Source organism: Glycine soja, chromosome 1 (genome assembly GCF_004193775.1).
Source record: "Glycine soja cultivar W05 chromosome 1, ASM419377v2, whole genome shotgun sequence".
NCBI lineage: Eukaryota > Viridiplantae > Streptophyta > Magnoliopsida > Fabales > Fabaceae > Glycine > Glycine soja.
This window is the reverse complement of record NC_041002.1, coordinates 8913428-8939058: the sequence shown is the minus strand read 5'-3', so window position 1 is coordinate 8939058 and position 25631 is coordinate 8913428. Positions and strand designations below refer to the sequence as shown.

The 25631-nt window shown below is 30.4% G+C and overlaps 1 long non-coding RNA gene and 1 pseudogene across 1 annotated transcript; both read right to left on the bottom strand.

The window, feature by feature from the left end:
• Positions 1-523: 523 nt before the first annotated feature.
• On the bottom strand, positions 524-25631 carry LOC114391645 (annotated as a pseudogene).
• Positions 13251-13797, bottom strand: LOC114412262. The gene is made up of 4 exons (XR_003666633.1): positions 13751-13797; positions 13599-13655; positions 13457-13519; positions 13251-13364 (listed from the first exon to the last, which is right to left on the bottom strand). It is a non-coding gene; the product is annotated as an uncharacterized LOC114412262 (long non-coding RNA).

Below are 25631 nucleotides of genomic sequence, written 5' to 3'. Positions count from 1 at the left end.
AAACTTATTTAAACACTAGTCCTCATTATTAAGGCACAAAAAATTCCCCACCATACTAAAGGAGAGCTTAAAAGAACACTTACTAGGATCCAAAAATTGGAGAGAAAAGGAGAAAGGAAAAAAAAAGTTCCATTAGGTGATGATGAACCCCTTACAAGGATCTTATATACCTGAGTCAAGCTGGTGCACACACATAAGAGATCCCATTTAATTAGAATATTAGTATTTCACAATTTATGTAATCATGCCCAATTATGATTAAGATAATACAGTATGCGAGACACCATGGCTTCTGACTTGAATAAAAATTCTAAGATTGCAACTATAAGTATTTGGCCTCCTAAGAATGTTTTAATCTTTTAGAAGCTTTTAATTATTTATTCTTTTATTGTGTTTATAGTCAAAGTGAATAACACACCTACTTAATAATATCCATTTGGCCAATCCTTTTATGTGAATATCATTACTCTAACTAGTTTAAAATAACAATATGTGAAAAAAAAAACTATCTATATTAAATACTCTACCTGTATCTAGTCACAAAGTAGTGAAGGAAAAGGCTGATTTTAAGCATGCCTCATTCCTTTCCAGGACACACCCTGCCTCCTGCTCCAAACAACATGTTGTGATTATGAGACTTCAAGCCTTTCTTCTCCTACATACATTGCATCATATTTTATATTCAATATCAAGTGTTGTCATCATACACATAACAATTAATTAATGAGGTTTGGTAATTATTATTAAGCAACTGACCAGCCATCTCCATGGATTAAAAGTAAAAGGTTCTTCATAGAGGAACGGGTCAAAGTTAGTCTCCTTTGTGTAAAAGTAAACTCTCCATCCCTTGGGAATCATAAAACCTAAGAAGTGATTAGTATAGTCAATGCTAGCTAACTGAAAATTTTAAGTAACAAATCTATTAATTTAAGTTCTTTCCAATCAATTTGATTGAAAATTGAAAATGTACCATTTGATTCTATATCATTAGTGGCCCTCCTCATCACTCTAGCAACAACACTAACCAATCTCATGGTTTCAAGTATCACCTACACAAAAAAAAAAGATTTTCACTTTTTTTCTGCCTCCGAAAATTAGGGGTATGAAATGAATTGATTCTCTAAGGTAAAGATTAATTTCATTCTAAAACTATAGTCCACATAGATAAATGTCTACCGCACGAGTTAGGCTCATATTCTTGTAGTCATCCCAGCCGATCCGTTCCTCAGACATTTTCTTTTGTTGGATTGCAAAATGCTCATCCTATAGAATATTTTAATTAGATAAAAACAAACATTTAAAAACATAAACCACAATTTGAATAGTAAATAGGATGATCATATAGAAACCTATAACTTACCCTTATTGCCTAAAGAACACTTGGGTTATCACATAGGTATTTGATAACCATCATTATAGTAGTTGATACCATTTCATAACTCGAATACAAGATTGTGATTATTTGCTCACTTATTTATTCATCATCAAGTTTGTGTTTGCCATCCTCATTTCTCATAAGGTGATCAAGAATGTCATCATGAGTAGCCGAAGAAGCTTTTCTCTTAACTAAGAACTCTCTTAGCATTGTAACTGAAAAAAGATGATGGTACTCAACAAACCAAGAGGGGGGTGAATTGATTTTCAAAACAAAATGAACTTTTAAAACCATAGTTACAAAAACTTCTTTTGTATGGATCATATCACAAAACTTTTCAAAAATTGAACTCAATCAATACTTAATTAATCCACCCTTTGTACAAGATCCTTCATTAAAGTTCTTTCTTTTCACAAAGATATATCTTGAACCTTTTTAGAAATTCGACTAATACAAGAATGAGAGATAAAGATCAGATCAAGAGAAGAAATACACAACATTTTTATACTGGTTCACTCTCCATCACTAGAGAAGCTAATCCAGTTATCTAATCCAAAATCAGAATTAGATACTATGCATAAAGAATCCTTACAAGCAATCACTAGGGTCCTTTGTAAATAAGAGCCTAAGAGAATCCTACTCTTAGTCCAAACTGGAAATACCTATTCTAGCATGCCCTAAGCGATTCATGCACAAACAAAAAGATGTATAAAACCATACACGAAAACCAAGAGTAAAGATAGACACAACCTGATAAATCCTTTCTGCAAAACCTTACTTAACTAAAGAGGTGTTCTTCTTGAACTCAAAAAAGTGACACAACTCACTTATCACAAAAGATCTTCACAATCAAAACATTTGAAGGTGTGAGTTACTATTTCCAAGTACTTTTATTCTCTTCTTTCTTTATCTTCTTGAACTCAAGAAAGTGACATAACTCACTTATCACAAAAGATCTTCACAATCAAAAGATTTGAAGGTGAGTTACTTTTTCCAAGTACTTTTATTCTCTTCTTTCTTTATCTTCTTGAAGTCAATAAAGTGACACAACTATCACAAAAGATCTTCACAATCAAAAGATTTGAAGGTGTGAGTTACTTTTTTCAAGTACTTTTATTCTCTTCTTTCTTTATCTTCTTGAACTCAATAAAGTGACACAACTATCACAAAAGATCTTCACAATCAAAAGATTTGAAGGTGTGAGTTACTTTTTCCAAGTACTTTTATTCTCTTCTTTCTTTAACTAATAACAACATGTGATCTTAGCTTATTCAGAGACTTATTGTGTTATTTCTGATATGTTAGATTGTTTAAAAGAGAATACAAGCTGATTATTTATAAAGAAAATAGTTATAACAGTCTGTAATTGATTAAGTCTACAAGATAATCGATTAATTCAATGAAGTAATCAATTAGATTATCTTTTTAATTGATTAAAATTTTCTTCCAAACATCTGAAAACAACTCAAGAACAATGTAATCGATTAGATACTCAAAGTAATCAATTAAAGTGTTCTTGTTCACTTCCAAGACACTTATAGAAAGAGAAGTAATCGGTTATATCACATCCTAATCGATTAAAGCAGAGACTCTTGAATAAATTAGTCCTTGTCTCAAAAACAACTGTGTAATCGATTACAAGAAGGTTGTAATCGATTAAACTGATACGAGACATAACTCTGCAAGTTTCAAACAACTTGTGTAATCGATATGATAAGGTTCGTGAGGATGCATGATGCACAAAAGATATGATATAAACTAAGATGTAACATTCAATATAACAATCAATATAAATGTCACTCAAGGGAGTTGGACATGTAAAAGACAAAACATCTTCAAACTTTTGCTCATGTTGCTCTTCCTATCTCTAACAGTAACCACTTTTCCCTAGCATGTAATCAACAAAAGTGCTTCTATGTAAACTCACTACTAGAAAAGTGAGATTTTACGTCGGTTGATGAAAAACCGGCTTAAAAAGAACATAATGGCATTTTGGTAAATAAATGCAACACCTCTACTACGGTTTTTGGAAAAAACGCCTTTAAAAGACCGTAATTCTAAGACGGTTTTTATAAAAACCGCCTTAGAATATGACTTTACATTTTTTAATATTTCATTTTCTCCCTCCAGCCTCTCGCGTTCTCACTTTTCAACTTCCCTCTCATTCTTTGACTCCGCTTCTAGGGTTTCGCCGTCATCGCTGGTGCCCTCCTCTCTTCCTCCTATAGGGTTCCTTAGCCGTCATCGCTGACGCCATCATACCATACATGTAACGTGCTTCATCTTCACTTCTTTTTGTTCTTCTTCTTCTTCGTTTTGCTTCTGCCAATTTCGATGTTGGCAATTCCTATTACCTCCAGCTATGCTTCCACCTTTTCTTATTCTGCTGCGTATGCTCTTCATGAGAAAGACACGACACCGCGATGAAGACGGAGAACAGTGGTGTTTGTGTATGTACACTTAATTGTATTTCTGTTTCTGCCCTTTGTCTAGTCTAGTACACTTGTATATGCAAAATCTAGTCTTGTATGCAGTGTCTGTTCTAGCAATGCGTCTCTCTTTTCCATATATGTAGTTATTTACTTGTAAGTATAAATAGATGCTTATGAAACTAATATTATCTACAACATTTATTTTCTCCTGAATTCTGAAGTGAAGATGTAATTGTAGCTCTGACTGATATCTTGAAGCTACCTCTGATGGATAAAAGCAATGGCTGCAGCTTCTCTAGCATATCTTCAATTGTTGTCTTTTCAAGTGTTGTTTTTGTTGTCTCCTTGATTTTGGTTCGTCTCCTTTATGTCTTATACTGTAGCAGCAAGCCCTTGAGCAAAAGGGCTTCAAAACCATTTAGTACCCTTATTATTTTAGGATCAGGTTTGCACTTTCTTTTCCTTCTTTTCCATCCATATCAAAACATTTCATGAGAATTCCACAAATTTATAGTTTTATCTGCTGTAGGTGGTCATATTGCTGAGATGCTTAATCTACTGGCAGTGTTACAGAAAGGTAGGTTAAATCCAAGATTCTACATTGCTGCTGCTACTGATAATATGAGTCTTCAAAAAGCTCAGTTGTTGGAGAATTCCCTGGCTGCTGAGGTTCTATTTTTTGCTATGTCTCTCGAAGTACCTTTTATTCAATGAACTATATTTTTCTTTTTTTTTTCTTTGGTGTGTGTGTGGGTGTTTTGGTGAGGGTGAGGGGGAGTTCTAAAATATAAATTGGGTAGTTTTTAACTTGGTGCTCCTTTATTGCAACATATGGATCAATATGTTAATGGCTATAGAAATAGGTGTTCAACACTTTGTCTATGCTTTCATTTGATAATTATAGGAAAATTATGGAACTCTTTGTTTGGAGATAGTATATGGGCTGAAGTCCTGTATATTTAGATGTCACAATAATTGGCTTTGACTGATGATTATAAGCATGACTACTGCTAATGATTCAACCTGTTGCTTGAATAGGTAGATCCAAAGCAATGTTGTCTGGTGCTTTATAGTTTTGTTACATGACTGTATCTAGGAATCTAATAATAGCTTATTGCCACAAGAACTTTGTAGTCTTTAATTATCTGCCATTATCCTTGATGGAAATTATTTTTAAATACTAAATTAAAATATCTGTATTTTTTAAATGGTATCGATAGTTTGTTTTGCTGATTTCTGCCATTCTTTCTGGTTTGCTAATCTCAAACTTTTGCCAGTTGCAGATTTGGGGACAGGAAATAGACAATATATATCTATCTAACTTGTCCTTTTCTGTTTTCCATTTCTTCTATTGACATATATGTAGCTTATCAGTTTTGGAGAGAATCATTACCTGCCAAAATCAAACATGTTAACGAATTTGATTCAATTAAATAATTCTTATTTGACTCAATTAAATAACATGCTAACGAACATATAATGATAGCTATAAGTTTGAACTTAGAATTACATGCAAACTGTCTAAACCTTCACCACTAACACTAACCTATCCTAATGAGTTTAATCTCTTAATACATTTAGTACGTTCATGATGAATCAGAAACTTTATCTGATATTGATGATGAAGAAGTTGATTTGTACATTCATGATGAGGAGGGGAAGCATATCAAGAAGATACTGTGGGAAACAGCAAATAGGGAGTATCTTGGTGTACAGATAACTTTATCTACTATTTTCTTTTTAATAGTGCTAGATCAAGTTGTCTGTTAAGTTTTTTTTTTCCACTATCTATCGTGATTAGAAGTTCAAATTCAGAACTGGGTGCTTGTACTTTTGTTTGTTCCTGGTTTTCTGTTTAATTTTAGGCTTATTTGGGAGGTTAATCTGCACGGATCTCACTCAATCTTCCTTTTTTTTCAGGAGCAGGCAGCCAAGGAAACAGCTGCAGCAGCTAGCAAGAAAGCTTTTGAGGCAAAATTTGAAAACTGTTCGGAGGATATACTAGCGGCAAGAGAGCTTGCTGCATCTTCTACTGAAGCTGTGGCAAAATCCAAAAAGGTACTTTCTGAAAGTAGAAAGTGCTAATTACCACTGAAATTAACATGGGCATTAGTTTGGAATTAGTTGCTATGAAATAAAAAATTGGGACTTCATGGCCAGTGCAAGTAGAAAGTGCTAATTACCACTGAAAAATATATTTGTGATTGACAGAATTTTTTTTAACTGCTTTATTTTCAAATTGATTATACTCCTCAATATACTTTTCAATGGCTGTGCTTTCGTAGAGTGGATCCAATAGTTATGCACTGTTTTTTTTGTTTACATAGTATCATTAATGCTGCATAAACTACTGCAAGACTTCAAGCGTATAATTTTTTTATTTGTTAAATACACTATTGCAGGAAATGAGACAGAAACGAGCTTATGAGGCAAAAAATACAAGGCCAGCTCAATCTGCTGCAGAGGCTTTTGGCCAAATGTCTAATAAAAAAAGGGTATTTATTCAACAAGAGACATACATTTTCTTTAGATATTCTTGTAGCCCAATACATTGTATATTTGTAAAATGTCCTGTATATTCTGCTTGGTTGTATGCATTTTTTAAACTCCTAGTTTCTTTTTTTAGGAGATTTTAACATTGATGTAGTTTAGTCTATATATTGACGTTATGTGCAGTCTTTTGAAATGAGGAATAAAGTTAAGTTGATCTATTTTGCCACTCCTACCCTTTATAACTAAATTATTGTAACAAAGTTCTATTTCATAAATTATATTTGGTTAAGATAATGATAAATATAAGATTTGAGTAAGACCTTAATTATTATGTTAAAACTTATCGTGAGAAAATTTATTTCTACGTCTACATTTAATATACATTGAGCTTATATGATCCTTCATAATAAAAGTATTGAATTATATTCCTTTAAATCAAGTTAGTTGATTAAATTATAGAACATAAATTGTAAGTACGTGTTTTGTCTTTTTTTATTCACTTATTCCTTTTTTTGGTGCTATATTTCCTTATTCTTTCTCATTCCCTCCATTCTTTCCTTTGCAAGACATTATGAGCCTCCTTTTTGAAAAAGAATATAAAATTGTATATATAAGTGTGCAACTTAGAAATAAATGGTATGAATGAATTGTGGCACAATAAATTACAATATTAAATGCAAAATAAAACTGCATTCCCTTAAGCATATTAAATTGATTAAATTACGGAACTATGCAATGTGCTTATCTTTTTTTTTTTATTCCCTTATTTCTTCCCTCCTTCTTACAAGACAAATTATGAGTCTTATTTATTTAATTTAAATATAATATAAAGGGAAGGAATGATGTCCAATTCAAAGCAAAGGAAAACCTGTAGACTCAAATATCAATTAGGAGGTAATCTTTTTATTCTAAAATAAATATTTTTTATGTTATTTTACACATATAAAAATTAATAAATAAATAAAAGAGAATAATATTAATATTAGATTAAAAATTGGGTGCTTGTACTTTTGTTTGTTCGTGGTTTTCTGTTTAATTTTAGGCTTATTTGGGAGGTTAATATGCACGGATCTCAGTCAATCTTCCTTTTCTTTTCAGGAGCAGGCAGCCAAGGAAGCAGCTGCAGCAGCTAACAAGAAAGCTTTTGAGGCAAAATTTGAAAACTGTTCGGAGGATATACTAGCGGCAAGAGAGCTTGCTGCATCTTCTACTGAAGTTGTGGCAAAATCCAGAAAGGTTAGAGGTGTTCATGTTAGAGGTTATGGTGTTCATGTTTGATTTATAGTTATAGACCATTTTTTGGCTAGTACCTAGTAGCATAAGATTTTAGAAGAGTTGGTCCTCGACATGGTATATCGAAGTGCTTATGGCCAATAGGTTAGAGGTTTCCTGGCTTCAAGCCTAAAGATTTTACACGTGAGGGGGAATCTAAGGTATAAATTGTTCCTGACACAATAGCACTGCACTAGCTTAAACTCTTCGGATAGTTGTTGCTTGAGAGTTTGACTTAAACTTGTTCGATTGAGTCTGCAATTTTTGGGACCTGCTTTAGGAAGGAAGGAAATGTTCGTAAGCATACATGCTCCAATAAGTCATGAGTCATGTTCCTTATTTTTCTTCCTCCCTTTTCTTTTTATTGGTCCGTCATCTGTCATCTCCTTACTTCTACTTCCTATGTTATTGGGGGTTGCTAAAGCTTTCTTCCACTTCTGTTCCGTGCCAAAGGGAAAATCTTTTGTTGGCTAGAGGAAAATTTTCAATGCATTATGCATAACTCATCTTTGAATCAGTCATGCTTGTGTGTGTATACATAGTCTAAAAATCCCATGGGATTCCTTTGTAAAACCCCAGGATCAAGGGATTAGGTTAATCCAAAAATTACTAGGTTATGATACATTTGTAATTATTAAGAGAATATTTGTTTTTGTATTTTCTAGTAGGATCTGATTATTAAATTTTTCTGGAGTTTGTTCTCTTTTAATGGATATTTTCCTAGTTGATAGGGGATGTTGATGCGTGATTGGCTGGATTGTTGCTGGGTGGGTGCTTGGGTGACTTGGCCTGTTAGAGCTGATGGTATGTTTGATCAGCACGGTTCAGCCCAATCCACTGTTAGGTGGGTGGTTTGTAACTGTCCAGAACAGACGAGTAGAAAAGGAACTCAAAAGTGAACTGTTGCTCCCTAGGGTCCATTTGGGCGATAGAACTATCATTTGGAACTCTAATTTCAAATCCTTGAGAATTCAGGTTTAAGGCTTCTTTGTTGACATCTTTTTAGATAAAGATGATCTCAGATTTTTTGTGATTTAGGGTTTATTTATGTGTGTGCAGCTTTGTTGGTCAAATTTTTTAGATTCATTTTAATTATTCACATAAGATCTTTTGAAATTGTTAATAAATTACTGACAATACTTGTTTGCTTGTAGAATTTGTAGGGTCTCAAATCTAAAGTCAATTTTGAACTCCTGAATGAATTGTTTGATGAAATGGTAATTCTCTCTAGAACTGTTTTTTCTTTTTAATGCATGTAATAATATTGATACTTTTTGAGTTCCACCAACACAAGAAAATATCTCATATTAAAACCTTGTTTGGATAAACTTCTCATTAGCTACTTAAAAGAGAAGAAAATAAAAGGATAAAATGAATAAATTTCCTATAAGTTAAAAATTAGGTTATGCATATGCTAACTTATAGAAAGAAGGATATCCCATTTAGCTTCTCCTAAACCTGATTTTAACGGATACATAAGCTAATTTTGATTTATTAGAGACCATCAATTCATTTTATCTTTTTTTTTTCACAAGTGTTTCTTAAGTCCAAAGAGGACCTAGGTTCTTGTTTGGATAAATTCTTCTTTAAGAACTTACAGGGGATGGAAATAAGAAGTTTAAATAAGTTTTTTCTCCTATGAATATTGCTAAGGGCATTGGTTAAGAAATTAAAAAGAGAAAGTATTTATTATGAAGAATCATAGGAGAGTGCAAAAAATATCATGGGTATTGTAATTTTATGCCTCCCAATAAAAATATTTCTATTTTTAGTTCCTTAACCAATAATATCCTTAGGACACTGGCTGGCATTTGTCTTCTCCTACAATCTAAAATTAGCTTATGGGAGAAGTTTATTTCATTTTTTCTTCTTATTTTCCTCTCTATCAAAAAACTTATGCAAATAGGCCTAAATGATTTTGCTTTACCTGCCTGACATTTAATTCTTGATTTACTGGATAGTTTGACATTGCTTTATCTCAACATGTTTAAAAGACAAATTTGGAAAATAGTACCTATATTATAGTTCTTTAAATCAAGATGTTGGACTTCATTTAAATGTTCTTTCATACGCAGGAAAATACCGATGATCTCAAGAAACAGAAGAAAGTACCTATAATTTGTTTTCTGAGCATTCTTTAACACTGTTTAATTGCCTAAAAGGATTATAAAGACTGTATTATGTATACACATAGTTAATAGTAATAGAGTTTCCAGTTTTTTCATTATTCTACATCGGTTGAGTGATAAACGATGTAGAAACCCTTCAAATTCTACATCGGTTGACTTATAACCGATGTAGAAACCTTGCCATTTCTACCCATTCTACATCGGTTCAGTAATAAACGATGTAGAAATCTTTCAAATTCTACATCGGTTAACTTATAATCGATGTAGAAACCTTGCCATTATTACCCATTCTACATCGGTTGACTGATAACCGATGTAAAAACCCTATCATTCAACATCGATTTCAGTTTTAAAACTGATGTAGAAAGCTCACATTCTACATCGGTTGAGCTACACAACCGATGTAGAAAGGTCGTCCTTCAAAGACGGTTCTCCAACTGATGTCGATATTCAATGACATTGTGTTACCACCACGCGTCGTAACCGATGTAGAAAACTCATTAGAACCGATGTAGAAGACCTTTTTTTTAGTAGTGACTTCAAATGCAACGCAAGAAAGAGTAAAAATAAGATTTAAATTGTTGTCATAGTTGAATTGTTTTTTCTTTTAAAACATTTGATATTTGAAAATTTGCGAATAAATGTGACTAATGCAATTGCAATAATGCAGTGGTAGAGATTCTGAAAACATTGATGTTGAAGCCATAGTTGAGGTGGTGAACCATTTCTGAAAACCTAAATTGACAATAAGTATTCTAAGCATACATACCATATTAAGTCCTCGATAATATTGAGTTCTTGGAATTTTAATTGGCAAGAATATTGTTCCTAATGCCATGTTATCAATTGTGGCTTTAAAGAACTGGAGGAAAGAGTGACTCATTTTCTACCACAGCTTTCATTGAAATAAAGAATGCCATCTGAAAGGAAAAATAAATCAAAATAAGAATGTACACATGGTGAGTGTTTCATGCTTTTAAACTTTTGATTGTTCCTTTGATGGATTAACATGATTTAAAATCAGGGTCGAGCTAAGAATAATAAGACTACTAAAGTTCAAGTTTTAGGTTTACTAAAAAAAAATTATTTGTTATTAGTTTAAAACAAAAACATCACATATGTCGGAAAAAAAGTTTAACATGTATCTCATTTAAAATAAAAAATCTCTTTCAGAATTTGCTTTTAAGTCTCATTCACCATTCGATTGATACTATTTAAAATAGAAAGAATTCAATATGCATTTATCCTTGGACTAATGTACTTTTGAAGGGTTTAATCAACTCAACACTTGTATTATATGATTGATATACTTCCCTCAACAGTTTTTTCTTGAAGACAATTATTTTACCAGCCCATGCCAATTGTCAAGGTGATCTCATGAACTCATCAACTTCTGGCAAAAGACGATCCTTTACTGCAATTGGACCAATGAGAGATAATAGTGACCCTCTAATTCGTTTATGCATGGCACCATGAACCTCAGCAATGTTAGTCCCTAGTATCTTCCTCATGGATTCGGGGTAGCCAGGAACTATTCCCTTTGCTTCATTCATGACATGAGTATGTATCTGTTGACATCAGGATCCATGCTAGCTAACAACAATAGGGGACCCTAATGCGTGAGTTTTGAAGAGATTTCCATATCTGCAAATTAAAGAGACATACGCAAAATTATTACATGAACTACATGGACACAAATAAAAGCATTATAGGACAGCAAATAAAATATTTGATCTCGATAATGAAAATTAGAAACATGTGTAGAAATGATTATCTTTTGCCTCTTTGTTTCTTCTTAGCATAACACACGCATTATCACAAAAGACATTTTTTTTGTCCTTGTGATCTTCGAATACAATTTTAATTAGATTTGTCAAATGGAAAAGATCGAAAAAAAAAAGTATCTGAGTTATGTTCTTCAAGAGACTTCGGCAAAACAATTTGATTTCAAAAAGTTAGCGTAACCTAATAAAAGTAGTGCTCCAAATTAAAAGTCCAAATATGATAGGATGGACTCTAGACCCAAAATAAAATGGTTGAAAAATTATATAGGATGGAATAAAATATGTAATTTATAATTTGCTTGTTAAAATAGTATGATGTTGACATTTGAATAATTATTATCCATTGATTGACATCACATAGGACCATATAATATACTCATCTTTACCTATTATTATTGAATGAAATATCTCAATTTTATCTTATTCTCTATAGTCTCTTCATATCTTAATAGTAGTCTTTAGGTTATTTCCGGTAGATAGAAAGTAGCTTGCTATCAAAATACTTGTTAATAATATTTTCGTGGATTGATTTTTTTGAACTGCACAGATTTTGTTACTCAAGGGGTTGTTTGGTTTGAGAAAACATTTTTTATTTTCATTTCTTGTTTTTATTTTTTGAAAACAAAATTCATTTTCATATTTTTAAAGTTTAAAAAATATGTTTTATTTAATTTCTTATTTCCTGTTTTCAAAAAATAAAAATATTAAAAATGTGTTTGGTTTAACTATTTTCAATAAAAGCTTATGAAATGATTTTAGTATAAATCTGATATGTATTTTCAAATAAAAATTATAATATATTTCCTTTATAATAATTATTAAAATCGTTATATTATTTCATATAATAAATAGAAATAATAAAAATATTAGAAAAATATTTAAAAAATTATTTTCACATTACATTATTATTTGTTGTCTCCCACAATTTACAAAAAAAATTGAGCTAACTAGGGGGTGGAATAAGTGAAAACTAGGGATAGAACAACTGAAAGGAAATGTGAGAATATATATTAAGGTGGTTACGGGAAACAAATTTGAGTAAGTGAGCAGTGCAGCACATCTAAACCGCTGAACAAGATGCATATGGGAAGGAAGGAAGCTTCATATAGCTACGTACAATGCCACCACATTTTCAGTGGAATCATTCCTGTTTTAGTGAAAATGCCGAAAATATGAATTTTGTGTTTTCAAAAAATATTTTCAATGAAATCATTTCCAAAATTTTAACCAAACATATTTTCAGCATTGTTTTCAAGATGGGCAAACCAAATAGCCACTAATATTTTAGTGCTGCTAGGTGCACCCAGCACTAACTAGACATGGCAATGGGGCGAGGCGGGGACGGGTATTGTTTCCCCAATCTTCGACCCCGACTCCCCGACCTGTCCCCATACCCGTACCCAATACCCGACGGGTTTAATAATTTTATCCCATCCCGTACCCGTCGGGTATCGGGTATCCCCGACCCCGACCCGTACCCGAATACAATTAAAAAAAATTTAAAAATATTAAAAATTTGATTTTAAAAAAATAAATTGATTGTTAAACATTTATTTTCAACTACTTATATATCATTAAATTTATTATAACATATGTGACTACAAAATTCGTTAAGAAATGAATATTAAATTATGTAAAAATTCTAAAATAAAATTAACTACTAATAAATAAAATAAAGACTAACACATTTGTCTAGCATGATTCCATAATTTTTTAAGGTAAATAAAATACGTCAAATATGAAACAACATAATTCAAATGTTCATTAGTTCAAATTACACCAAATTAGAAATAAATAGAAAATGAAAACAATGTCCATCATCAAAATAACCACCAACTTCACCAAAGATGTCATCAACATTTCTTCTTCAGCGCTCAACCTGGTATTTATAAAATCAAACATCATATTTTAGATGTTTCAAATCTTAAAATCACACATCACATTAGTAAATAAGTATAGTTATTACTTTACCGATCAACAATAATGTCTACTAATCTTGCAAACATTGAGTAATGTTACTGACCAAAGATCCACCTATATTTTAAAAAAAATTGAAAAATTAGATATGTATAATGATATTAAAAAAAAATAGAACAACTAAAAGTGAATATACCTTCATCATCGGATTCAATCTCATCAGTAAAAGTTGATTCTTCAATTGATCTAGAACCTATAAATAATAATTATAGAATAATAAATAACAAATTATAAGTTTTAAAAATATAAGCAATTCATAAAGTATCACATAAGCATTCAGAATTTTACCTGCATTCTCTGAATTCCATAACCAACTTTTAGAACACATCAAAGCTTTTAAAGTAGTATAATGAAGTCGGCTACGATGAGGAGTTAATATCTGACCTCCAATACTAAATGCCGATTCAGAAGCTACAGTGGAGATCGGAATAGCTAACACATCCCTTGCAATTGCTTGTAGTGTTGGATACTTTAACTTATTCAATTTCCACCACATTAAGATATCAAAATCTGAACTTCTTAGTAAAACTTCCTCCTCTAAGTAATGATCTAACTCTGTTTTCATAGTTGAGGTTCTTGCCTTTTTCTTTCTTTCAATGTATCTATCATAATCACACAATTTACTCTTTCCATCACTAACCACATCTTGTGATTCAAAATAACTAGTAGAATCTTGATGCTTTTTGGCTTGATATTCCGAAACCAAATCATAACACAAGTTTCGGATCCTATTAACTTGTGAAAAAAAAATCAATGGGATAAATTGATTCAAAGTAAAACTCAAGCAACTCCATTTTGTATCTTGGATCTAAAATAGTAGCAACTCCCATGATCACATGAATAACACTCCAATAAGAATCAAATTTTTGTAACATCTTTTCTGCCATATTTTGAATCACTTCATTAGGGGAATTGACCCATTCAGATAAAGCCATCTTGATCTCACAAATTTGAGGAAAATAAATGTTGGCAGTTGGATATTTTGTACCAGAAATCATTTTTGTAATATCATTAAATATGGCCAACCTCTTAAACACTTCCTTTGCAAATTGTCATTGTGAATCACTTGGAAAACAAGAGTATTGAGTTTCACGCTGTTTTAATCGGGAAAACACATCCTTATATGATATTGCAACATCAAGCATCTTGTAAGTTGAATTCCATCTAGTTGGACAATCTAAACTCAACTTTTTGGTGCAAGGGATTCACAATTGTTTAGCAGTATCTTGAAATTTTTCCAGCCTTTTAGGTGTTGCAATCCAATATGCTACACTATCTCGAATTTTTTCCACTCCATCCTTCACAACTCCTAAACCATCTTTTTCTATCAAATTTAAGATATGTGCACAACAACGCATGTGAAGAAACGCTCCTTCCTTAATTAAAGTGCCTAATTGCAACTTATTCTTAATTTTTTCAATCATGCAATCATTTGTACTACAATTATCCAAAGTGATAGTGGACAATTTTGTATCAATGTTCCAATCCAGCAAACACTCAACTAGTGCATTGCAAAGTCTTTCACTTGTGTGAGGTAAAGGAACATAAATGAACCTAGTATATCAGCACAAAAATAGCTTAATCACACTATCACAGAAAAAGATCTAACACAATATATCAACACAAAAATATCTAACACAAAAAATTATAAAAAAAATATCCAACACAATATATTGGGAAGCTATAAAATTAAGGATGTTGCTAGTACCTCAAAATGCGACTTTGCAAAGTCCATGAGCTATCAATGTAATGAGCTGTGACAGCCAAATACCCTTTCTTTTGGTTGCTTGCAGTCCACATATCTGATGTAATTGCCACCCTTCCTTCATTTGTATCCAACAGCTTCATAACAATTGATTTTTCAAAGTCATAAACATTAAATATTTCTTTCTTTATAGTGTTTCGTGAAGGACATTGAAATTGTGGTTGGAGTGTAGCTAAAAATCTTCTAAACCCAACATGATTCACTATTGAAAGTGGATATTCATGCATGATAATAGCACATGCAAGATCCTTCCTTGCATTTTCTTCATTATAACCTCCAGCAGTCAATTCTTGTCTACCTTGTGCAACCTTAGGAATAAGAAATGTTTGTCCCTTTCCTTTGTCATGTAACCTTTTCTGAATTCATTTCTCCATATGGGCATGCAAATGCTTTGTTCCATTCTTTGATGCTCCCCCGAGAAGCTTTTTGCAGTATTTACATTGGGCCTTGTCTTGCCCATCAACAGTTTTAATCTTACCAAAATGGTTCCACACAATACTTTTGAGCCTCCCTCCTCCAGTTTTTGTTGATGATACACCATGGTCATCCACCTCCATGCTAGGTGGTTGTTGCATAGGTTCATTATTAGGACCTTCAACTGTACCGGTAGAACTTTCTACTGGAGTTGGTTGGTGTGAAGATAGCGGAGTAGGATGGTCTGAAGATTGTGAAGTTGGTTGGTGTGAACTAGGTTCTTCAATTTGCATATTTTCTGCCATGGACTTCAACAACAAGCTATTATTTTAAAAACAAAGCAATTAATACAATACAGATTAACAAACATGAATAAAATAGTAATCCATGGCAACTAGTGTAGAGAATAATACTTCAAAACCCTATATAGCAGTAAAAATGTGACAAGAAATAAATCTAATTTCTCTATTGGCTAATCAACTTCTGATTTTAGTTCATTTTGTGGGTTTTCCTGCAGATATACTTACAGTTGTTGGTGTTGTTATCGTAGGATATGCTTCATGTATGCTTCAGCTGGGATTTGGATCCACTTCTTTCTCAAAAACGGTATGTTTTACTTCAATAGGTTTTGTAAAAACAGAAATTTCAAAATTATGACATTTTGCCTGTTGTAACCATATTATGTCAACATTATTCTGTTTTATCTTGGATGCTTACTGCATGTTGTTGAGCCAGAACATGAGCCCAAATTTACTTAGTTTTCAAAATCAAGACTTCAAATTTACTTCTTATTCAGTTTTTAAAGTGGAATATTTTCTCTTTTTTAAATGTCTTTTTACTTGTGAGGGTGTGAGGTGAAAAGGCAGGCTTCCTTCATTTAAGGGTCTGTTTGGTTTAATAATATTTTTCTCTTGATTTTATAGGTAATTACAAAAAATATACATTGTTTTTTACACTGTTTTCTATTTTCAAATATTAGTACAGGAAGGGAAAGAATGCAAACATGTTCTCTTTATCACTTGTATAAATCTTTAAAATCGAAAATGAAGTGAAAAATTGTAGCACCTTTGTAATTATTTGTGAAAAGAGTAAATGGAAACAATTTTTTTTTCTCAAACCAAACAAGCCCAATTTCATCCTTTTGCTGTAAAATCTTATTTTTCTTTGGGCTTTGGTATGTATATTTTAATTGTTATGTGATGCTGTTCATTTTAAGAAAGTACATCATCCTTGCTGATTGGCTAATTACACTACACAAATGCAGCAGCAGCAGCAACCATCAGGCCCAATTTCATCCTTTTGCTGTAAAATCTTATTTTTCTTTGGGCTTTGGTATGTATATTTTAGTTGTTATGTGATGCTGTTCATTTTAAGAAAGTACATCATCCTTGCTGATGGGCTAATTACACTACACAAATTTTATTTTTACCCTTTGTTTTCTCCTATTTCAACAGTTATGAAACTAACTATATTTGGTCAACAGTTTGAAACGAAGTCAAAGATTAGAGCAGCATGCAAAGGTAAATGTAACCACCCTATAAATTAAGTGGAAGTATTCTTCCCATTTGGGCTAATACGGGAAGATTGACAGAGGCGTTTCATACAAAAGAGTATTAATAATAGTAACATATGTGGGTAATAATATTATGGATTAGACTGTGCAAAGAAGCAAAAAGGGAAGGTGGGTTCTGATCAGGATTTGCAACTGACCGAAATACATGTTGGCATGGAAATGGGCACCAATAAGTATTAGCTCCTAGAAGGCTCATAATGTCCTATAGAAAGGAACTGGCAACTTATAGTGACCAGAAGCTAATTAGACATCACACAGCATCAGTATAAACAAGTGGATCATGCACGAATTAGTATAATCCATAATAACCATCTACTATCCCTATTCCCTAATTGATCAATGGAACAACAACACTCAATCCCCAATCACCAATTCAAAAAGTAAAAACTCAAGCCCAGCCTCTGGCTCGAATTTGAAATACCTTATTTCAAATTTTCTTTGTTCCATTGCTGTTACAGTTAATAAAACAATGCAAAAAGTGAAATCACAACCATCAATATCATCATCATGAAACAAATAAGAGTATAAGAAACGTAGAAGGAATTAGGAAACGCCAATCTTCATCCATCGACACTAACTCCACTCTATAACCCAGCTACCATCGTCAGAATTAATCCATAACATATGTTAAAAGCTTTTCAAAGTCACATGATCATTAAAAAATAAAAGTCTCGTGAATGAGAAGCAGGGAAACTTTGCAATTTGTACAAATGCTCTGCATGTTTAATCTAACCATGTTGTATGGGTTATTTTTTAATTTTTTATTTGATTTGAAGAGAAAACTGAAACTTAATTGGTTACTTGGTTAACGTAATTATAGCTTCTGCAAACCAAATTACAGCTTGTTCATTTTTTTTGTGGTTCTAACTACAGCATTTTCTGTTTGATATGTTTATACTAAAGTTCTTTTGTGCAGGATTTTGGTTATGTGCAAACAACATCCACTGAGGATTTGAAGTCATATGTTTTCAATGAGCCAATAGTGATTGATGCTGCACGGATGCCTCCACTTGGCCCTGCTTCCATATTATTGGTTGTCATGCATGATTCTATTGACTAGTTAGACTCCTATTACCTATACTTGCAGCAAGGGACCAAATGAATGCCAGGTACAACTACTACAAAGTTTGGTAATTACTTTGTCCCTCAAATATTACTCTCGCCCCTAATTACAAAGTCTGTGGTAATTACTTTGTCCCTCAAATATTACTCTCGCCCCTAATTACTTTCTGTTAATTTAAATAATTAGTATTTTACTTATGCAAATTTTTCACAAACATCACCTTTCATATAAAACAAAAACAGACTGAAAAAGCATTCAACGAGATAAATATATACCAGACCACAAAAAGCATAAAAGCAAACATTTTAAGAAGAAAAAGCTTTAGATGGAAAACCTGTGGTGATGTGGTTGGGCAACTACACAAAGCACAACGTCGTGTTCAGCTCTTAGGGGAAATCCTCCTATATCCAAGAGACCACTAATGAAAATCCACATTCAATCCAAAGCAAGGAACATAAAATAAAACCAATGTACTGATCAGACAGAGAGCATAACAGCGCAAGATCACCGATTTCCTTCCGGCTTGTTCGCGTGAAATGTAAAGAAAACCATTAAAAGAAAAAGAGGAAGGAAGCCATACCTGATTACTTGAAGAAAGAAGAAGAGAAAGATTCAAGGTCTGAAATTAGGGTTAGGGTTGGGGGTAGGAGGTAGGATGTTGTTTGGTGATATAATGAAGTTTTAGCTAATTAGCTTTTCTCTCTAAAAAGCTTTTTTAATGTGCGGACCCTATTTATTTATTTTTATTTATGTTATTTTCAGGGTCGGGGTCGGGGTGGATACAGGAATCCCATACCCGTACCCGTACCCGACTTTTGGTTATCGGGGAAAACCCGAACCCGAACCCATACCTGGTCAACTCGGATATTACCCGTCAAAGTCGAGACGGGTTCGTGCGGGTACCCACGGGTACGGATTTTCTTGCCATGTCTAGCACTAACCACGAAAAGATAAAAATACTCCTTATGGATCAAGTTGATTCGTAAGTTGATTTTTAAGACTTACGGATCAAGTTGATCCGTAAGTTGATTTTTAAGACTTACGGATCAACTTGATCCGTAAGGGGAGAAATTAGCAGGGGCATTTTTGCCATTTTTAAAGAATGCTGGGTGCACCTAGCAACACTCCTAATATTTTCTCGAGTCCAATTTTGTTGAAAGTGGTTGTGGGCTGGGCCTACATGATTTTCATGTACCCCAAAAGATGGGAATTGCTACACGCACCATTTGTTTTGTTGGTACACTCAGCATAACATATGTAATTCTCATATTATCCTTCTGTAATTGATTTACGAATTCACAATTCATAAGCCAATTACAGATCGGCCCAATTCGTATAAGACTTATGAATTGTCCAATCGAACCTATGACTTTCGAGTAATTAGCACATGTAAATTTACATAGTAAATTTTGTAACAATTAATTTTGATCTAATAATTAATTTGCTTACATATATGAATTGTAAATAAAACCTATGATTTTTTTTTAAAATTTATATATATAAAAAATACATTATTAGATCAAAATTAATTATAATAAGGTCAAAAAATACATTAGTAGATTTATGTTAGTAATGTATTTTTTTACATATATAATTTTTTATTAAACCTATAATTTTTATTTACAATTTATATATGTAAACAAATTAATTATTATATTAAAATTAATTGTCAAAAATTTATTATATAAATTTACATGTGCATTAAATATACATTAAAAGTTTTAGTGTTATATATAACGACATTAATTATTTTATAATATAATTAACTTATTAACTCAGTTGATTAGAGTGACATGTTAATAATGCAAAAATCATAGGTTTACTTCCTGCATGGCCATTAATTTGTAAAACATACTTTTTTTTTGAATCCGTAAACTGGAAGGACAACATGGGAGTTAATACCAACAAAACAAATGGCGCGCTAGCAATTCCCCCAAAAGATAGCCCACCAAGCCCATTTATCATCAAATTTTGGGTTATTGCTTCCTGCACCTAAAATTTGCTTTCTGCATCTTTTTTTAGTTTCTAGAATGGTCAATGTGAAATGTACCTCCTTTTTGGTTTCTAGAATGACCAATTTGAAAGGTAAAATAAATAAAAAATAAAAAACATTTTGGAAAGGCTGCAGGAAGCAACAACCCAAATTTTGTGCCGAATCACTAAAATCAAGGATTCAAACCCCCTAGCGAATTGAATGAGATGCACGTAAATTCAGAGAAGAGTTGGTCGATTTTAATCAAGAGATGATATCGAATAGAGTAATTTCTTAGAAATATTTTAAAAATATTTAATGAAAAATAATTATATTTAATCTTGACAATATTAAAAACATGAGAAAAAGGTATATGGATTGATGCTGTAAAAAAAAATATACTATTATCTAATAATTACAAGTGACTGTTATTGATTTTATAATAATGATACTAAAACTCACACCAAACTTGATTTCTAATATATTGACAATATAAATTTCTTATACTGGCGGTACAAATTTATTAAACTCTAAAAAATAATTGATGTTTTTTATTTATTAATCAATATAACAAGTAAATGAAAAAGGTGAAGGGCACTTGAGATTTATTTGTGGTAACCAAATATAAAGATAAAAAAATATTATTAACATTTGAGTTTGTGTAATGTGTGGTATAATATTTATTTTATACAACTAAAATTTATAAAGATAAATATTTTTTAATATAAAAATATTATAATTAAATTTGTAATAAATAAATATTTTTAATATAAATTATATATTAGATTTATCATAAATAATTTATATTATGACACAGAATTATTTTTATTTATTAATAATTTTATTTTAAAATATTAAAATTTAATTTAAAAAGAAAAAAAGAAAAGAATCAATTGCATGAGATAAGTGGTCAACAAAATTTTTTGAAAATGCTTTCATTGAAGGAAATTCATAATAAATTAAATGATATTATTAAGAATAATTCTTAAAAAAAAATTAATGCTGAATTTGTTTACATCAGGAGTATAAATAGTGAACTATTAATGTCAGCAAAAGTCAACAAGCTTTAATGTACATTTATTAAAAAGAAAATATATATATATATATATATATTGAATACTAATTAAATTTAGCATGTTAATTTTATACATAAAAAATAGAATAGCTGTATTAAATAAGATCATTTTTTGGAAATTTTATTTTTTATGTATAAATGATTTCTAATTAAATTTAATTAATATTCAAAATGTTCCTTCCAAAAAAATATTCAAAATATTTATATTTTTTCCTTTTTAGAAAAAATAATAATTTCTAAAAATGATATTCAATATAGCTATTCTAATTTTTATATATAACTTATTTCTAAAATTAATATGTTAAATTCACTTAATATTCAAAATATTTTTATTTTTAATAAATATACATTAATTAAGCTTGTTCAGTTTTTTTTTTTTATGAGTAGGCTTGTTCATTTTTTTTTACTTTAATAGTTCATTATATATGAATAAAAAAAATGACCAAAGTCAAAAGATTATTAATGTGTTTTGTGATTTAAGAATGAAAAAATGAACTTAAATTGTACGAATATTTAATAAAGTATTAATAGGTATGAAGGGTAATTACCCACTTACTAGAGTTGAGGATGAGATCAGATATTTATCCGCACTTTTTGTGGGGATGGGTGTGAGTACGAGTACTATAGTACTTACCTCGTCCCGCACATATATGTTAGATATTTTATATATAAATACAATTAAAATATGTTATGTTTAAGTAAATAATTTATATTATAAATATACTTTTCCATAAAAAATAATTATATTTTCCTAAGTTTATGACTATATTACCGCTAATAAAGAATCCTAATTCAACATAGTTATATTAAATCTATTTCACATTCTATATAAGAATATTGAACTATTATTTACTTTTATGTAAATCATGAAAATTTTGATGATGTAAAAAAGATCAAGCCTGGATAATGAGCGTAATCATAAAAAAGGGGGAGAATGTGGATCATGCATTGTTTTGATGATGTCGAAAATAAATCACCTGATTTTCATCATTAAAAAGGGGGAAAATGTGAATGTATGTATACATGATTTTGATGATGCCAAAGATAAGCGTTTCTCAAGTTTGATCTAAGTCAAGAATTCAGAAATTTAGAAAATAACTCCCAAGAGTCACAACTCTTCAGAAAATAACTTCTGAAAGTCAAATTTGTTCAAGAGATTTTTGAATGGTCATCCAAGGCCTATAAATAGGTGACTTGGGACACAAAATGTATGAGAGAGATATTTCAAGAGAACTTCATTGCCAAATGCTCTCTCAAAAGAAACTCAGGCAAACACTTGCAAATCCATTAAGAGTTTCTCCATGGACTTCAATTGTAATATCCTTCTCTTCAAGAGAGAATTCTTGTTTCTTTCTTCTCATTCAAAGAGATTGATTAGGGGACTGAGAGTCTCTTAAGTTGTAAGGATTCCTGAACACAAGGGATGGGTTGTCCCTATGTGGTTCAGACTTTGTAAACAGATTTTTACAAAGGGAATGAAAAATCTCAAGTGGGTTGCTTGAGTACTGGATGTAGGCAATGACTTTGTCGAACCAATATAAAAATTGTGTTTGTATTCTCTCTTCCCTTATCTCATTTATTTTGTTACAATCAATTTTGTCTTGCATGTTTAAAAACATTATTAAATTGATTGTTGCTTCTTTTGCATTTTAAGTCTATCCCTCTTAAGTTATTGAGATCGTTGGTCTAACATTTTATGTATAAATTTATGACTTTATTGATAAATTTTTTTAAGATAAACTTCCAAATTTTAACTATTTTGTATTGTTTGGTGCTTTAAATTACTAATGTAGATTTATACATATTTAATGATTTTTGTAATATTAGCTGATTATATTTTTAAATGTTGTTTATTTATGTTTTAAGTTTGAAGGTATCGTTATTATGTTTGCTTCTTTTTAATATTATCTCCGCTTCTATATATAAGAAATAAAATATAATATTTTTTTGGTCTTAATTATAAGAAACATAAGACTGTTTTAATGCTAAATTTTTATTTTACCTATAATTAACTATGAGGTCTATTAATGACATGCACTCTTTTTTTCATTTTTCCGTGAAAGTGAGTGCATTTATTGAGCTATCAACAAAGTTAAAAAATTACTTTTAAAAAATAATCATCTCTTAAATCATTTAATGTCATGAATAATATTGAAATAAAATTAAAATTTATGACAAATTAACTAATTTAATTACTTATATTAGTCTTGAAGAATTAGATAATTATTTATTATATACATGATCATAATTAGTATTGGATACTTTTAATATTATGTTTGAGTTACTTAACAGTAAATTTTTAATTTATTTATAGTAATTTTTTAATTAATATATTTTGTATTTATTTATTAACTTTATATATAAATAAAGTGTGGGTTAGAAGGTATGAATATATACAAAGATATGAATACATAGCTATCCAGCACATACAGAAATGAGAATTATAATTACTACGGGTGGATATCTAAGATTAAGTACAGTTATCTTTTTTAAACATTATAGGACCATATTCACACCTACTCATTATCATTCTTATCCTCGCGTAAACAAATTCGACATTCATTTTATTTGAAATGACAATATCATAAGAAAGAATAATAAAGCGATAGTTTTAAATACTATTGACTCAATAAATCTGTTGTTGAAGCCAAAAAAGCGTATCAATACTTGAGAATTCCACCACATTACCCTAATTATATATTTGCATAATCAATTTTATCGATTATTAAATTAAGATATAATTAGATACTTTTGTAGTTAATAAGAATAAGATATTAAATAATTCTGTCAAAAAAAAAAGAATAAGATATTAAATATACTTACTTTTTAATTTATTATTCATCTTACATTACAAATCATTCATTAACTCAGAAAATATAAAATCAATCATAAGTCATTTTTTTAGAGAAATCATCATAAGTCATTTAGTCATGATTTTTACGGAATATTTTTTTATGCTGATTTTTACGGTAGATTTTGTTTTACACGTGATTAAATTATGAACGAGTGAAATATTTTGGCAGAGTAACCTACGCTTTTAGTATAACGATAATTGTATTTGGGCCAAAATGCATGTATTTATTAACAACTTCTTTTTGGTATTAATTAAAACAAAACTTTAAGTTATATTTCTTTTTTAAAAAAAAGATTTAAGTTATATTACCTCACGTTTAAAGAGGGTGGGGGAACTAATTAACAACATGAATTTAATTTCGGCTGGCTTAAAATTCTTTCACCATTTTTCACATTAACACTTAATAATGCGTCCACAACTTATTTTTAAAACATAAACTTTAAACCAATAAATTTTTTTAAAGAAGAATCAATAATTTTTATGAAGATATTTTAATGATGTAAGAATAATCATCGAAGAAAAAAAATAATAAGACAACACTTTTTAATTACATGAGTAATTATATATAAATATACATCACATTCTCTTAAACTCGTCTTTATCATATATTTTTTTCTTATTTCTCTTTATATTTGTTGCCATATCACAAATTTATTCTATCATTTTCTCTCTTTATTTTTTTTTCTTCTTTCTTTTTTCTATCTTTCTCCTTCCTCCACATTAATCCACCTCAAAATGGGCGAACATTTATAATTTTTCTTTTAACCGTGATACTTAAAATCCTAACATTTATATTTAAAAAAAAAACCTTAAACAACTTCTAGTTTCTATATTATTTTCCTTTTGGTCTTTTTGAAAAATGTTTCCATCTATATAATTGTTTTTACTTAATTTTAATCTCTGTCATAGCTAGTTAAGCGGTGACATGATTAATAAAAGTTAAAAAACAAGCATGGTGTTTTCTAAATAACAAAGATTAAAATAAAAATATTTTATTTTATGTAAGAGAAACTTATATATATATATATATATATATATATATATATATATATATATATGAAACATTTGTAATTTTTTAGGAATTGGAAAAGTAACATTAGGAATAAAATGAATAAAAAATTAGAAAATAAAATAGAAAAAAGAAAATAAGAGAATTAACTAAAAGGAAAAAAAAAACACATATCAGAGAGCAAAAGGCTATTCAAATCACAGAAATAAAACAAAATATAATTCCCAACAAAATATATGAAAGTCAAGGTTGTGTAGGGTACCTTGATCTGCTTCCTTTCATGAAATAAGGTCATTGAGTGAGAAATTTTAGAGTCTCCCCAACAAAAGGCCAACCCAATGATCCCGGAGGCGTTCCTTTCCTTGAGTACCTTATTTTGTTCCATTTCAGCAGTGCAAAGAATGCACAAAACGTCAAAGTGATGGCATAATAAAATGTCAACAT